A 13,731-nucleotide genomic window follows, 5' to 3' on the forward strand; every position below is an offset into this window, starting at 1 on the left:
AAATTAAGTCCACAATGACATGGACATATAATTTTTTTGGTTATGGAGTTGTGATTTTATTTTTTCTGCTGCATTTTAAAATTATATTTTCCCCAGCCAGGGCTCGTAAAAAGCTTGCATACAGTCTCAGGTAGGTTGAATTAGCACATGTGTACACACACAGTATACATGTGAGCAGTAACGCCACGGCAAGGCTTCAATCATTGTTACCGGCCATTCACATACCTTTCATACCTCCTTTTACACATGATACACTATAGTAGTACACCTGCTGCTTAAAGACACACATATCCGGGCACAGAGCTATCCCCTACTCCTAAAGCAAATACTTATCAAGGAACATACCTAAGTATCATGTTATCCTAAAAAAGCACATACATTACAGGGCACCTAGCTATCTGCTTCTAACATGCACACATATTAAGGCACATACCTATTCTCTGTTCCTAAAGTAAACACATCAGGACACATACCTACCCCTACTCATAAAGCAGACACATATGACAACAACACATACTAACCAAATATCACTTGCTTCTACAGCACACACACAGTCACACTAATTGGGGGCTACATATTATTTGCCTTTAAAGCACACACATATGAAGACACAATGACACATAACTACCCTGGCCCCTGCTTCTAAAGCGCAGGCCAGGACATATAACTTTCATCTTTTAATACATACAGTCAGGACCGTCTTTAACACAGGGCAAAAGGGGCAGCTGCCCAGGGGCCCAGGTCTCTGTTGAGGGGCCCAAGAGTCCTAAAAAAAAAAATTTTTTTTTTTTTTTTTTAGGTTCATACCAGACTGCTGATGTGACATGGGGAAAACACACATTCAGTCCTAATACTGTCACAGTCAAAAGTACTCTGCTTATATTTAAAAAAAAAATGCCGGTGTCATGTGACATGCCAAGCTATTGCCATGTGCTGTTTTAGATGTGCACTGTGCAGCACTGAATGCAAAGCCCTAACTCGGCATCCAGCCATTTCCACTGCATCAGAAAAGGTCCTACTGGGGTTACCACTGTTACCAGGTAACTGCTCTGGTTGTGGGGATTGTTTCTGGGTAGGGCTGACTGTAGGCGCATTAAGCTGGAGCGGCAGTCACGTGAGGATTTGAGCATCTGTGCAGCTGCATACACTTCTCTCTTCAGTATTGAGGCTGTTGTGATTCATCTCACACTGTATCCATGCAGCCTTGGACAGACATCATCCAGTCTACTGGTCCCCTTAGCCCTGCTCTTTCTGCTGTGGCCCTAAGATCAACTAACTGAAGTTTGTTAGGTGAACAGTGCTTTGTAGGAAAGGTGTCAGTGGAAGAAGGGAAGAATAAGTGAGTGCACACACGCCCCTCCCCATGCAGCATTGTCTAGTGCAGCGTGAGAGGGAACTTGTTCCTAGCAAAGAAGCAACATGTGCTGCTGTGGCTGATGTATAGTGTCATGCTGATACTTCACACATTAATGTAAGGTTTATTTTTATAGTTTTTATTTTCTCTTTGTCTCAGATTTTACAGCTTCCCATAGTAGTTCTGCTGTTCCAGTAAACTTATATTTGTCTGCACCTCCATGCTTCCTCCTCAGTCTTTACCTTGCTTTGCTCCTGTTGGCTGCCCTAAATCTCTTTAACCAGCAAACCTCACACCAGAATCACATTCAAAAGAATATTAAATGAATCCACAGTGAAGGAATTTATATATTTATTTACTTATTAGTACTGTTTAGGTCCAGTTTCAGATATTGCAATTTATTTCATTTTTTTTAAATGATTAGCCCAGCAGTGGATGATCCACCGCTGGGCTAATAATAAAAATTAAAAAAAAAAATGATTTAATTCTTTTTTGGGATGTTGAGGTGGAGAGCGAATTTGCATGGGGTGGGGGGGGGGGGCCCAAGAACATTTTTGCCCAGGGTCCAGTCAATATTAAAGACGGCCCTGCATACAGTGCACATACAGACAGTTTCAAAGTGGGAGGGTGGGGGTAGGGCAAAGTATATTATAACAAGAGGTTCAGTGGTTGAGGGCAGGTGGCCCAATTTGAGTTTTATAATCTCCTAACCACAGAGATCTCCTGCCACAGATTTAAGGTTAAGGACAGAATACAACTAATGAATAATTGTAAATAGGCTTACAAGTAGAAGTAGGTAACTTAAATCTGTGAGGAAAATTTAAACCAATGCCCTAACTGAATCAAGGCTAAATAGTTTTAATTTAGAAAAGAATGTTTTTCATTCACACACTAAAGTTTATTAAATCAAAATTTAACCACACATACATTTAGCAGAAGCTAAAGATTAAAAACACTGCACCTAAGTTGAACTAAGATTTTTTGAATTAATCTGAAATCAGTATCACTGGTATCAAGCAGCAAAGATTATGGTTGTAAGCTAAGCCCTTACAATCCGAGGGCTATTTTAAATTTTAAATTTTTACAAATTATTAAAGCTGCATTTTTACCAGATCAACTAAGGTGAGCAAGTTAAAAGAAAGGGGAAAGACAAAGCTTATCCCCAGGACCCCTGACGTACGTTTCACAAAAAACGCTTCCTCAGAGGGGTGTGGAGCTGCTGCAAAATGCTCTATTTATGAGTCATTAAGACTCTCCTCCGGTGTTGGAGTGGATGTTCCTTGATTGCCAGAGTTACATTTTCATTGGCTCATACAAGTGTCAGTCACAAAAGTGACTGGTAATAGGGTACATTGAAGGATTGGAATTTTGAATTCCAATCCTTCAATGTACCCTATTACCAGTCACTTTTGTGACTGACACTTGTATGAGCCAATGAAAATGTAACTCTGGCAATCAAGGAACATCCACTCCAACACCGGAGGAGAGTCTTAATGACTCATAAATAGAGCATTTTGCAGCAGCTCCACACCCCTCTGAGGAAGCGTTTTTTGTGAAACGTACGTCAGGGGTCCTGGGGATAAGCTTTGTCTTTCCCCTTTCTTTTAACTTGCTCACCTTAGTTGATCTGGTAAAAATGCAGCTTTAATAATTTGTAAAAATTTAAAATTTAAAATAGCCCTCGGATTGTAAGGGCTTAGCTTACAACCATAATCTTTGCTGCTTGATACCAGTGATACTGATTTCAGATTAATTCAAAAAATCTTAGTTCAACTTAGGTGCAGTGTTTTTAATCTTTAGCTTCTGCTAAATGTATGTGTGGTTAAATTTTGATTTAATAAACTTTAGTGTGTGAATGAAAAAACATTCTTTTCTAAATTAAAACTATTTAGCCTTGATTCAGTTAGGGCATTGGTTTAAATTTTCCTCACAGATTTAAGTTACCTACTTCTACTTGTAAGCCTATTTACAATTATTCATTAGTCACATACAGACAGTGAATTGTATCGCCTCCTGGTGCACAGTAGTAGACATACATGTTTCACCTTCTACTAATAAAACCTGCATTTATTTAGTTAATAAATCACACACACACACTCGTCCTAGGAAGGACATTGTGGGGATAAATAAAGTAATTTTGTAGATATATGTTGTGTGTTTGTTTGTATGTATAAGAAAAGACTACACTGCTTTAAATCAGTATTCAAGTTTTAAACATTAAGAGGAGGAGCTATTATTTTGCTAGCTTGCCTAGCTAGCAAAATTTGTATTGTTTTTTTTTTGTGTTACAGTTTGGATTCTGGAAACATACCACCCCATGATTCAAGAAGTTCATAATACCCTTACTTTTATAAAAATTTATATTGTTCTTGTGACTTGTTGCCTTGGCTTACATGCCGCAGTGAATACTTTTACACTACAGTACAGAGTCTGAGTTAGGCTACTTTAGTACCGTTACAACTGTATTACACCTTTTCAGACTTTTTATAAAATAAAAATATTGTGTCACATAATTATTTTGCCCAGAGGGAAAAAAATAACATTGCAAACCCCTGATTCAATGAACACATCACCAGGTCAATAAAGATGCAATAGTTTTGGATAATGTTTTTGGTAAGGTAACCAAAATGGTTCTTTAACCAGCTGAGCCTGAAAGCCATAGTCAACCTACAGTGATCACATTTTATTCACATGCTGTAACAATGTGCAACGACCATGTTGTTTCTGTGGTTTTTATTTAAATGTTTATAGAGGCCCATTAGTAAAATATATTCCCAAGACAGTGCATTTCTTCCCTTGCAGTACGGATTGGATAAATACACAGCCCAGACATTACAATAAATTTATAGTTGTCCTCAGAGAGGGACCTTTGTTCATGGGGCCTTTTGCAGTTATGGCATCTTATAATTTTTTTCCTAGAAATAGAGATGCTCAATGCATGAAAGACAAAGACAGTACTATTTAAAACAACTGTTACTGCCCAAAATGACAGATGCTTTGCATTTTCGTTTTGGCACGGATTTCATGGCTGCTACGAAATTTCCTGCTGGGGTAGGTAGTCAGGCTTAAAAGAAAATTAGTCACTTTTTATACAAAGCATCATGCAGCATGAGCATAGTATATACCAGCCAGGATTCAGTAACTAAACATTTTGCTCGTCTTACTACCACGAATCACATCTTACGGTCTTACTATATCACCGGCACGCTCATCACTCCCCTCCTCACCAGTCCTCCCACCTGGTCACCCCTGCCCTGCTTGCCCCCTCCCTCCTCACCAGATCTCTCCGCTCTGGACTCCGGTGACTGACTGACTCCTGTCCGATCTGCGACAATCCCACTCACACTGCGATCATGAGCATCAGTGCGTGCGATCCTCACAGCCGCTCCTCACTGCCCTGGGAGGGAGATCACGTGCGCATGTGTGTGTCTCCCTCCATCCATGTACTGGCTAGTTAGCAACAGTCTGGGACAGGAAGGCGGGACGGGCGGCGGAAGTAAGGAAAACATCAAGTGACCTCGGCAAAAAGCCGGGTCACGTGACCGCAGAACGAAACATTTTTTTTTTAAATTTACTGGGAAAAAAATAAATAAATAAAAACAAAAAAAACAGTTGAAAGTGCCACTTTGCCATCCCCCCAAATCTGTCGCATTAGGCACCGGCCTTGTTGGACTAGGGATAAATGCTGTTAAGCTGTGTGAACAGCGATGCTTTGGCGTTAAGGGAATCTGCTGTGTGTGTGTGTTATGTGAGTGACATATATACACATCTAAACACATAAATACATATGTATATATAAATAGTGCATTGGATCAATGTGCACACAAGTAGCTCAAAACCTGAATAAACATATTAATGCAATACTCATATTTAATAAAGTGTTTATCTATGTATGTACAGTAAATATTTTACATTTCAATTTTTTTCACATAGGGGAATATGTTTAAAGTATTTATAAATATATATTCCTATATATACAGGGAGTGCAGAATTATTAGGCAAATGAGTATTTTGATCACATCATCCTCTTTATGCATGTTGTCTTACTCCAAGCTGTATAGGCTCGAAAGCCTACTACCAATTAAGCATATTAGGTGATGTGCATCTCTGTAATGAGAAGGGGTGTGGTCTAATGACATCAACACCCTATATCAGGTGTGCATAATTATTAGGCAACTTCCTTTCCTTTGGCAAAATGGGTCAAAAGAAGGACTTGACAGGCTCAGAAAAGTCAAAAATAGTGAGATATCTTGCAGAGGGATGCAGCACTCTTAAAATTGCAAAGCTTCTGAAGCGTGATCATCGAGCAATCAAGGGTTTCATTCAAAATAGTCAACAGGGTCGCAAAAAGCGTGTGGAAAAACCAAGGCGCAAAATAACTGCCCATGAACTGAGAAAAAGTCAAGCGTGCAGCTGCCAAGATGCCACTTGCCACCAGTTTGGCCATATTTCAGAGCTGCAACATCACTGGAGTGCCCAAAAGCACAAGGTGTGCAATACTCAGAGACATGGCCAAGGTAAGAAAGGCTGAAAGACGACCACCACTGAACAAGACACACAAGCTAAAACGTAAAGACAGTTTTATGGACTGATGAAATGAGAGTGAGTCTTGATGGGCCAGATGGATGGGCCCGTGGCTGGATTGGTAAAGGGCAGAGAGCTCCAGTCCGACTCAGACGCCAGCAAGGTGGAGGTGGAGTACTGGTTTGGGCTGGTATCATCAAAGATGAGCTTGTGGGGCCTTTTCGGGTTGAGGATGGAGTCAAGCTCAACTCCCAGTCCTACTGCCAGTTTCTGGAAGACACCTTCTTCAAGCAGTGGTACAGGAAGAAGTCTGCATCCTTCAAGAAAAACATGATTTTCATGCAGGACAATGCTCCATCACACGCGTTCAAGTACTCCACAGCGTGGCTGGCAAGAAAGGGTAAAAAAGAAGAAAATCTAATGACATGGCCTCCTTGTTCACCTGATCTGAACCCCATTGAGAACCTGTGGTCCATCAACAAATGTGAGATTTACAAGGAGGGAAAACAGTACACCTCTCTGAACAGTGTCTGGGAGGCTGTGGTTGCTGCTGCACGCAATGTTGATGGTGAACAGATCAAAACACTGACAGAATCCATGGATGGCAGGCTTTTGAGTGTCCTTGCAAAGAAAGGTGGCTATATTGGTCACTGATTTGTTTTTGTTTTGTTTTTGAATGTCAGAAATGTATATTTGTGAATGTTGAGATGTTATATTGGTTTCACTGGTAAAAATAAATAATTGAAATGGGTATATATTTGTTTTTTGTTAAGTTGCCTAATAATTATGCACAGTAATAGTCACCTGCACACACAGATATCCCCCTAAAATAGCTATAACTAAAAACAAACTAAAAACTACTTCCAAAACTATTCAGCTTTGATATTAATGATTTTTTTGGGTTCATTGAGAACATGGTTGTTGTTCAATAATAAAATTAATCCTCAAAAATACAACTTGCCTAATAATTCTGCACTCCCTGTATATATATATATATATATATATATATATATATATATATATATATATATATATATATATATATATATATATATATATATATATATATATATATATATATAATATATATATATATATATATATATATATATATAGGAATATATATTACTAAAAAAAATGTCAGGCATATATAGAAATATGTATTTAAGAATAAATAGAAAATATTCTTCTATGAGAACAATGTTGGAATGTGAAATATTAATATTTCATGTCTTGTTAGCACACTTGAGAAAATGCAATCTGGTTTGCGTGCGAATAATATATTTTTCCACTTTTGGTGTTCCTTTAAAGTCTATGGGAGAATAAGTTAATGTGGTGGCAATATTTGAAGTTTAGATTTTTATTCACATTTGGTTAGCGTGTGAGCGAAAACGTATTACTTTAAACTTGTAATACGCACGCAACCCGATGGTTCTAGCGGGGTTAATGCACCAGCAGGGGCGCAATAAACCACTCTACTCATAATCATAGCTTATACTATGGCCCATATTTATGAATCATTTTTAAATGTAAAACAGATGTTTAACTTAGGGCAATGCCCTACAAAAGACCCTTTTAAGGGCTATTGGTAGTTTACTTTAGATTAGGGGGTGTTTTTATTTTGGGGGTGCTTTTTTATTTTCATAAGGATTAGGTTTAATTTTTTGGTAATTTTAGATAATTTAGTTTTGTAATTTAATGTAAGATTTTATTATTTTAAGTGTAATTTAGTTTTGGGGTTAATTTAGGGGGTGCATGATTAAGGGAATGGCTCTCGAATCGTCGCATATGTTTGTACCTGAGACAAGAATAAACTTCTAAGATTTCTTTATAAGTTTTGGTGCTGTGGATTTCTATACACAGCACCAAAAATATTTAGGAGTTAATAGGTTAATATGATTTATTGTGAGGTGGAGGTTTGGCGGTTTATAGGGTTAATAGATTAATTAGGTTTATTGCAAAGTGGGGGGTTGGGGGTTTAGGATTTAATAGGTTAATTAGGTTTATTGTGGATGTGGAGTTTTTGGCGGTTTAGGGGTTAATAGGTTAATTAGGGTTATTGTGATGAGAGGGGTTGCGGTTTATGGGTTAATATTTTAATTATGTTATTTGCAGATTAGGGGTTAATTTTGCAATGTGGGGTTGGCGTTTTCGATGTTTGTTAATAATTTGTGTGGGAGGCTAGGTATTTTTTGTTATACTTCCTGCAGGCAGTTAGGTTTTTTTTTATTTATTTTTTTGTTATTTAATTTTTTTAAGACTTTGTTTGCCTACTCTGTATCCAGGTGGATTCTGAAAATGGCACGGTGGTGAAAGAATCTATGCTTTGCTGCATCCAGGGGGATTCCTTTTGAGGATGTGTGCGCAACTGGCTACGAACGCGTTACAAGCCCAATTATAGTATATATGTTTTTTTCTTGTGACATTTGTGCCACGGCCATGAATTCAGTATCAAAATCCTGTGGCCTACTTGTTCCTTTGTCTGTGCCATATAAATTTTACAGCACTATTTTCTGTTGTTATTTTGTGCTGCACATTATGCTCTGTTATTTAAAAGTACAGAGTGCACTGAAAAATGAGGGCTGCATTAAGATTATCTGGTTAAATGTTTTGCCGTCTTACAATAGCAGATTTACGTTGATTTTAGCACTGGGCCCAGCACAAAATAATGTATTCTAGGCTATCAATTGCACTCCACTTTTAATCTAGACTTGTATAATTTATAACTACAAAGAGAGGACATTCCAGATTATTGAGTGATATCTGAAAATTGTTTTATTGATATTTATATATTTTATTCAATATTAAAATTGTATAGGCCATATAGTCTAGTTAGACACTAACATTTTTCAACAGCTGGCTCAGGTTTACTAAAATGTATGCTTACTCTTCTCAGCATGAAATAGTCAATAGCTGTTTTATTTATTGTTATAACTACAATATAGATCAATGACTCTAAGAATAAACCATTTGCAAAACTAAGTGCATTCTGAATGTCACAAATATGATGCTGAGTGACAAATCCTGTCAGAGAAATGTCAGAAAGCTGACACTTTTACTGCATTGTGGAAACTTTGAATAACAGTTTTACTTATGTAAAGCTTACAAATAAATAAAACAGTGTTGCCTTGGTTTGAAAACCCCGTCCTGAAAAGCAAAGTAACTAGGCGGTATTTTATAAGTAACTACAAATGACATGAAACATTTAGAAGAACTTATTTAATCATGGTCTCACTTTATAATTTTTAAAGGCAATAAAGGCATTTAGGTTCCAATACTAATACTTTTAAATTCATACACAAAAATAGTATCATGAGTGTTTTACTTAAAGGGACACTTTAAAAAATTTTTTATTGGTGAATGAATTTACCCACCAATCAGCAAGGACAACCCAGGTTGTTCACCAAAAATGGGCCAGCATCTAAACTTACATACTTGCATTTCAAAGAAAGATACCAAGAGAATAAAGAAAATTTGATAATAGGAGTAAATTAGAAAGTTGCTTAAAATGTCATGCTCTATCTGAATCACGAAAGAAAAAAAAATTGGGTTCAGTGTCCCTTTAATTTTAAAACAAAAAAAACAAACAAATAGAATTTGGATAAGAAAAAATGTTGGCTCAATAGAAAAGCAAAATCTAGATACATCCAGAAAAACAGACAAATCTATGAAAAAAGAATAGGTATCCAGTAGGTTTTCAGAAAGAAGCGTAAAATTCAAGGCCAAATCAAATACAGATGGCCCTCGTTTTACAACGGTTCAATTTACACCGTTTCAGAATAACAACCTTTTTTTTCCAGTTATGTGACTGCTATTAAAAAGCATTGAAAAGCAGTTCATTTATTAAAATAGCCAGTAGATGGAGCTGTCCGCTTGTGTTGCAGCAAAGCCAAGCAAGCTAAAATTAATCAGTTTAACCAGACCTGAGCTATCGAGCAGATTTCAAAGGAACAAGATCTTCCTGTCTATAAATCAGTCCAGATTGGAATGCATAGAAAGAACTGTTTGCAGAAAAATGCGTGAAGTCTGTGTTGTGTGATTATTTTATTAGGTTTAAAATGCTGTTTAGCAAATGTTTTTGTTCATTTAACTTAGTTTAATTATATATTATGTGTTGTGTGATTTATTTTATTAGGTTTATAATGCTGTTTAGCATTTAACGTCTTCATTTCAAAGCTTTAAAAATAATGTATGAGGTGTTAATTATGACAATTTTGAGAGGGGCCTGGAACCTATCTCCCTCACTTCTCATTAACTTACATAATAAACTGGGTTTTAATTTACAATGGTTTCGATTTACAATCATTCCTTCTGGAACCTAACCCCGGCGTAAACTGAGGGCTACCTGTATATAAACAGATCTTTTATTTCATAAAAGTTACAATAACACTTTTAAACTGTGAAATTTGTGCAATTATGATATTGTAAATTAGGAATGAACATTTTCAGTTTATCATGCACACATTTCATAATTAATAGTAAAAGTTTGAACTTTTTTTTTAAATAAATCATGAAACAATAGTCATTAATATGTGAGTTGGATATGTACAGAAACTGTAAAATTAAAAAAAAAATGAGGACAGCTAAGATACACTGTTCAAGAAAACCAAAATCAGTTGTTAAGAAGCCAAGGCTGTTGAAAGAAATAATGACTAAAAATCCTTCAAAAAGATGCTCAAAAAATTGTTTTCTGATTGAGTGGAATAATGCAAAACCACACAAATAAGGAATAAAGGTGAAAAAAAAAAACATTCCCACAGCTGTTCTAATAGACTGAAATTTAACCAGATTGGAATTAATAGTGAATTTTATAATAATTTAAATAAGAAAAAAAGGGGAAAACGTACAAATAAATATTTATTGAGTGACTAAAAAAATAAATAAGAATTTATTGATATGGGTCTCTGTGTTGTGTATATTATTATGATGTGGATATTGCTTCCAGGATTTGATGTATTTTAGTAATGTTTGTATTGTAATTAGGGATGGGCGAATGTGCAAATTTTCGAATTTCGAATGTAGAACGAATGTTATTACCGAAATTCGAATTCTAAATTCGAATGTCGATAAGAACGAATATTCTTAAAAATTCGAAAATCGAATGTTACAGTTTTCGAATGTCACTTTCGAATTCGAATGTTTATAATTATATCGAATGTCTACATTCGAAATTCGAATTTTTCGAATTCGAATATAAATTCGAATTTTTCAAATTCGAATATTGCATAATTCGAATATTACATTTAAAAGCATTAGAAATACTATTACAATCTAAATTCGAATTTTTCGAATTCGAATACACGTATTGCATAATTCGAATATTACATTTAAAGAAAAAGCATTAGAAATACTATTACAATCTAAATTCGAATTTTTCGAATTCGAATATTGCATAATTCGAATATTACATTTAAAGAAAAAGCATTAGAAATACTATTACAATCTAAATTCGAATTTTTAGAATTCGAATATTGCATAATTCGAATATTACATTTAAAAGCATTAGAAATACTATTACAATCTAAATTCGAATTTTTCGAATTCGAATACACGTATTGCATAATTCGAATATTACATTTAAAGAAAAAGCATTAGAAATACTATTACAATCTAAATTCGAATTTTTCGAATTCGAATACACGTATTGCATAATTCGAATATTACATTTAAAGAAAAAGCATTAGAAATACTATTACAATCTAAATTCGAATTTTTCGAATTCGAATATTGCATAATTCGAATATTACATTTAAAGAAAAAGCATTAGAAATACTATTACAATCTAAATTCGAATTTTTCGAATTCGAATATTGCATAATTCGAATATTACATTTAAAGAAAAAGCATTAGAAATACTATTACAATCTAAATTCGAATTTTTCGAATTCGAATACACGTATTGCATAATTCGAATATTACATTTAAAGAAAAAGCATTAGAAATACTATTACAATCTAAATTCGAATTTTTCGAATTCGAATATTGCATAATTCGAATTTTACATTAAAAGAAAAAGCATTAGAAATACTATTACAATCTAAATTCGAATTTTTCGAATTCGAATATTTTCGAATGTAATTGTAAAATTCGAAACCGAATATTCGAAAATCGAATGTTAGAATGTTATGTAAACATTCGAAATTCGATTCGAATGAACGAATGTGTTAAAATTCGTGCCGTTTTTCGAATGTTGCGAAACATTCGCCCATCCCTAATTGTAATTATTTATTTTTTTATAGCTTCGTTTGTTGGGGACAGATATTTTCAAAATATGTAAATAGAAAAATGTAACTCCTTTCTAGCTATTATTTGTTGTAGCACACAGTATAGCAAAGCATTGCTGTCTCATTATCCTTAGGAATCATGTTTACCTTTGACCTGTAAGTGAGTGTCTTACAACCACTACATCTATTCAGACCCTTGCAAATATGTCTCCAACGCTTATTAGAATGGGGTTGTGAAATAAATTATTAAATATATTGTGGATGGAGTGATAGAAGCAGATGTGAAAAATTAAGTGGTATTGCTTTTTGTTGTATTGCTAAGTATTCTAGTGGAATGGTAAGAATGAAAACTGTATATATGAAGATATATGAAAATTTTAATTGGCTATAAATGGGATAAGACTACCGCCATGGTTAAGCTGTACAACAAATATTTGAAAACAGAAGTCCAGGTAACCTTACAATAGGGACATCTTTTAGATTTGATGGATAGGAGAGTTTTTAAAGGGACAGTCTAGGCCAAAATAAACTTTCATGATTCAGATAGGGCATGTAATTTTAAACAATTTTCCAATTTACTTTTATCACCAATTTTGCTTTGTTCTTTTGGTATTCTTAGTTGAAAGCTTAACCTAGGAGGTTCATATGCTAATTTATAAGACCTTGAAGGCCACCAATTTTCAGAATGCATTTTAACAGTTTTTCAACACTAGAGGGTGTTAGTTCACGTATTTCATATAGATAACACTGTGCTCATGCACGTGAAGTTATCTGGGAGCAGGCACTGATTGGCTAAACTGCAAGTCTGTCAAAAGAACTGAAATAAAGGGGCAATTTGCAGAGGCTTAGATACAAGATAATCACAAAGGTTAAAAGTATATTAATATAACTGCGTTGGTTATGCAAAACTGGGGAATGGGTAATAAAGGGATGCTCTATCTTTTAAAACAATAACAATTCTGGTGTAGACTGTCCCTTTAAAGGAAGTGCAAATCGTATGGGGATGGGATTGATTGGTGTTAAGGAGGATGAACACAGTATATATATATATATATATATATATATATATATATATATATATATATATATATATATATATATATATATATATATATATATATATATATATATATATATATATATATTGTACAGATGAAGCTTGCACTCTCTGGATTTTCAAAAAGGTGCTTTATTTAGCAAAAAATGTGACGTTTCGGGGATTAATCACCCCTTCATTAGACCATCATCAGAGGTTTGATGAAGGGGTGATTGATCCCAAAACGTCACATTTTTTGCTAAATAAAGCACCTTTTTGAAAATACAGAGAGTGCAAGCTTCATCTGTACTGTATTAATTCGTGCCTGCACCCTGGTAGATGCTTTTTAAGTGAGAGTGCGCTTTCCTTACTCTATTATATATATATTGATATAACTAAAATTCTTGGTAGGGCTCTACACACACTTGCAATCCTCACAGCAGCCCGAGGTGCATTTAAACACTGTTCATATCCACCATAATAGAGCATTCACTGGGTTTTTTACAACAGTTTATTCAACACTGAATAGATTGACATTTTGGAGATGTTATCCCCATCTTCAGACTTTAAAAAGTCTGAAGATGGGGATAGCA

This window comes from Bombina bombina, chromosome 4 (assembly GCF_027579735.1).
Source record: "Bombina bombina isolate aBomBom1 chromosome 4, aBomBom1.pri, whole genome shotgun sequence".
Lineage (NCBI taxonomy): Eukaryota > Metazoa > Chordata > Amphibia > Anura > Bombinatoridae > Bombina > Bombina bombina.